The sequence below is a fragment of the Quercus suber genome, unplaced genomic scaffold (assembly GCF_002906115.3).
Source record: "Quercus suber isolate HL8 unplaced genomic scaffold, Cork oak 2.0 scaffold_601, whole genome shotgun sequence".
NCBI lineage: Eukaryota > Viridiplantae > Streptophyta > Magnoliopsida > Fagales > Fagaceae > Quercus > Quercus suber.
This window is the reverse complement of record NW_027070045.1, coordinates 208994-213873: the sequence shown is the minus strand read 5'-3', so window position 1 is coordinate 213873 and position 4880 is coordinate 208994. Positions and strand designations below refer to the sequence as shown.

General features: G+C 30.2%; 1 long non-coding RNA gene across 1 annotated transcript; it reads right to left on the bottom strand.

Annotated features, from left to right (window-relative positions):
- Window positions 1-2266: 2266 nt before the first annotated feature.
- Window positions 2267-4874, bottom strand: LOC136063967 (uncharacterized). Its single transcript, XR_010625613.1, has 2 exons — window positions 3151-4874; window positions 2267-2570 (listed from the first exon to the last, which is right to left on the bottom strand). It is a non-coding gene; the product is annotated as an uncharacterized LOC136063967 (long non-coding RNA).
- Window positions 4875-4880: the final 6 nt, after the last annotated feature.

Sequence of the window (4880 nt, the reverse complement as noted above, 5' to 3'; positions counted from 1 at the left end):
ACATAAATTTTAGTTAACTCTTTGAAGGCAGGAGAACAGAATTTTATCAATGTGATAATGGGTATCCTACAGCCAAAGATCAAAAATTGATTGACATTTCTCAATCCCAGGGTTAGGGCTGTAAACAAGTTGAGCTTTGTCGAGTAATGTATGTTCAAGCTTGATTTGTCAGGAAAAAGCAAAAGCTCGAGCTTGGCTTGGGCTTGTGACAAGCCTAAAAAAAGTGTTTGAGTTTAAGCTCATGGGAAAGCCAAAAAGTTTGAGCTTAGCTTGGCTTGGCTTGGCTTGATTAATTAGTCAAGCCAAACTCAAGTTTAATATCAAGCTCAAACTTGAGCTCAGGTCAAGTTTTTGAGGTTGAGATCTAAAAAAAATTACATTATTAAATGCTTAAATCTCTAAAATTAAGAAAAAAGAAAAAGAAAATAGTATACTCACTTTATCATGCATCTAGTCTTACTTATGATTAACCATTATTCAAATTAATAATTTACATAATTAAATTCATTCATTCATCATTCCTTGTTTACAGCTTCAGCAATTGTTCAAAATTCAATTTTTACATTCACATTAGATGGTGAAGGACTAGAAAAATACTTGTTTGTAACTATTATGAATGAGAAAATACTAACATGTTTCATAACTTTACTTTAAATGATTGATAGGGAAGGATCATATGTGGCTTACTTAATTATTTATTTATTTTTAAATGTAATTATAGTCTAAATTGGTTCTTGATCAGTTTAAAGGGAAGGAAAAAATTAAGGTAATATAGGTAGTGGTCTCATGTTGGCTATGTCATTATTAAGATATTTGTAATGAGTATATTTAGCTAACACATATAAACTTATAAATGAGTCTATGATTGAATTGTTATGTATCAAGCCTAATACTCACGAGCTTGTTTGTGAACAAATTTTCTTGTTTGGACTCGGCTTGTTTATTAAACGAGTTTAAAACTAAGGCTCAACCTTGGCTTATTTATAAACAAATAAACATGAACAAGTTTTTTATTGAGCCGAGTCCGAGTTGTTCATGATCGGCTTGGTTCATTTACGGCCCTACATAGGGGATATTTTCAAATGCCTCATGAGTCATGTCATGTCATAGAACAATTAATATGAGTCAAATAATTGCAATTCATAACCTTGATGGTAATGCTCACTGCCTGATCACAAAGGACAATATTGTACGCATGAAGATGCCATGTTAGATTTAGACAATCATTAAGGTCACATTATCTTCTTTGAATATGGTTTAATTTGCATCAATTTTGAAGGAATTCTTCAGAATAATTTAAGGTAATATTAAGTGAACAATTCTTTTCTTCGAAAGGAAAGCCTCTTCCAACATACCAGCTTAATTGGTAAATCTATAGTGGAGGTTATAGTTGGATCCTTCAGGTTCAAGTGCAACAATTGACACACTGATTTGACATTTGAGCGCCTAAGAGTATACAAAAATTCAATCTTCCTATGATTAGAAACACCACGAGTCCACACATACTAGAAGAATTGGAGCAGCTAATCACTTTTAAGATGGCAGCTTTTGCTAGTGCTTGGCATTGAAAAACATGGTGGGATTTGACTTTTTACTCAATCTATTTACCTAAACGCGATTGTTAAATACACTTTTGCTGGAGAAATCTAATTACATGAAGCAGCTTTGTAACAAAAGAACCAAATTATGGAAGGCCGAATCATGCAATGACAGTGGAAAGGACTCACAAGTTGGAACTTGGAAGTCATTCTTCCAATTATGGGTTTAGAAATTTAAAAGGAAAAAAGAAAAAAAAGAAAAAAAAGAAAAGGTAAATGATAGGTGCAATTTCAATGGATGATTCATGAAAAATCTAAAAACACATGAGAAGATAAAATATATAGCTCTGTCTCCACTATCTTTTTAATAATAATAATAATAATAATAATAATAATAACTAGTCGATAACCCGTGCGATGCATGGGAAAGTTCTTAGAAACGCTAAATATATTTTTTTAATGAAATTAAATGCATTTTTTGTCGGGTGGAGAGAAATTTAGTCAACTTAAATGAACCTTTTCGCTTTGGATTTTAAGAAGTAACTCACACAAAAGGGAATATACAAATTTCATGTTCATTCTAGGTAGAAGCTTACATAATTTTTGTTGTGATTTACAATTTGAGTAGATGAAAAAAAATATGATGTTCTATCACTGGTTATTGCCTTCACAACAAACAGGGTAAAATTTCAAATCATAAGATTACATATCACATTTAAAAGAAACACTAACAGAAAGTAAAATATATGACATGCACCATAACAAATGATCATAATATTCAAAGTGTTCTGTAAATCAACAACAAAATCTTATTAAATTGCTGGGGGTAGCTTCACTAACTATATTTTATCAATAAAAATAATTTTCTTCATAAGACTTGTTTAAGTTATCATTTTAAATATGAGAAAACAGGTGCAAGCATATTGTTGTTAACTCTACACTGTATCACAAAGAGTCTATCTTGGATTGCTTCATTCTTCTCTGTGCTCTATAACTAAAGCTCCCCTATCATAAGCTTCCTGCCTTGCAAAACTGTGCAGATAAAAGCAGAATTCCAGAATTAAAGCATGGACAAAATAAAAATGAGTGAAAAAGATCATAAATTTATGTAAACATTCAAAAATTTGGGAATTTAGATTCAGATTCTGTAATAAGAACAAAACAATCAGGTATATTATCTTAAAATGAAAATAGTCTAAAAACGAAAGAGTCATTTTTTTTTTTTTTTTGTTTCTCTTTTTTCTTTTATTTAGCAAGTAAACAGAATAATGAACAAATATAGATTCCATAAACAAAACTATCTACATCAAACAAATAGTGCAATATATGTATTAGTAGCAAAGCAGTAAATGATCTACTTAATGGTTTTATATTGACTATTTATATATAACTTTTATGCAACAGAAACTTTTTTTAAAGAATTTTTACAGAAATTGTTAACAAACCTTGAGTTGATGCAGTTAAGTATGCAGCTCTTTATCCAAAAATGAAAGTAGAACTTGCAAAATAAGTATTTCTTTTAATAGTTTTTTTAATTAAAATAATTTGTAAAAAACAGAATAATGAAGATCAATGATAGCACAGTAAATGACCACCTAAATCAAGTTAATACCTACTAACAAAAACAACAGCGAGAGAATTAACTCCTACATCCTTTGCAACTCCAAGCACGCAAAAAAGAAAGTAACATAATATATTTCTAAACGTAGACATGGATCAATGTATGTCTGTCTGTGTGTAGTACCAAAATGTTCAATTTCTCAGAGAAAAGAGGTATTGGCTTTGCAATCTTTAATAGTTAGAAACTGATTCACATGCTCAGGTGCATTATGATTATAGAGGTACAAAACTACAGAGATTGCAATCTTTAGGAGGAAGCAAACAAATGTGCAAGATCTGGAGGACAACATCAAAAACAGGTCATTCTAAGCTTTAGTAGTTGGAAACAAATTCACATGCTTAGTAGTTAATGTGATATTAGAACTAAAATCAAAAGTCATTTCAAGCATAATTTAAAATGAAATAAAAATTGCAAAGTGGAAAAAACATTAGAAGTTAAGATACCATAAACAAAAATGTAATCAAAAGAAATCATAATACCATCACTTAACTGGGAAGAAGCCCAAGTTTGAAAAACCCGACTAAAGTATTCGATTTGTACCACGATAAGGCATAGAAACAATAAATATAGTAGTAAGTATATGAAAAATTGATAATCACAATCAAATTCAAAAATCAAATGGAAAGACGTGTCAATCTCTCTATCCATAGGACTATTCTTGTAAAGAGAAATGTATGTTTTAATTTACTGTGTAGTTTTAGAGAAACAAAAAAGAAAAAAAAAAGTTCTTGACAATATCTGAGGACCTTAAACAATCATATATTATGAATATTCTTTGTTAACAAAACGAAATTTTCTTTCAAAAAATAACATGCCCAAACATAAGCCTAAATTTTTTATAAATACAAACATAAGCCTAAATTAATACAAATTCAGATAAAAACGATATTAAAACTCCAGCAACCCAAAACTGAAACAAACCTCAGCAGTAACCAAAAATAAATTAATTAAACAAACCCCAGCAGCAGCCCATATCTGCAACACACAGCCCATACATATCACTGAAAATTTTGAAACCACAATCTACAACAATATGAATTAATTTTTTAGCCAAAATAAATTAATCATCAGGCCGACTCTTAGGCCTTTCAAAAACACAGAAAAAAAATGACCATTAAATCGATACTATCTCCACTATGAAACCCATCAATATTTACAATATTTTCTTACAAAACCTGTAGAAAATCCCTAAATCAATACTCGAGCAACCCGAAATTGAAGCAAACCCCAGCAGTAATCCAAAATAAATTAATTAAACAAACCCTAGCAGCAGCCTATATGCGTAACACACAGCCCACATATATCACTGAAAATTCTAAAACCATAATCTACAACAATATGAATTAATTTTTTAGCCAAAATAAATTAATCATCAGGCCGACTCTTAGGCCTTTCAAAAACACAAAAAAAAAATGACCATTAAATCGATACTATCTCCACTATGAAACCCATCAATATTTACAATATTTTCTTACAAAACCTGTAGAAAATCCCTAAATCAATACTCGAGCAACCCGAAATTGAAGCAAACCCCAGCAGTAATCCAAAATAAATTAATTAAACAAACCCTAGCAGCAGCCTATATGCGTAACACACAGCCCACATATATCACAGAAAATTCTAAAACCATAATCTACAACAATATGAATTAATTTTTTAGCCAAAATAAATTAATCATCAGGCCGACTCTTAGGCCTTTCAAAAACACAAAAAAAAAAAGA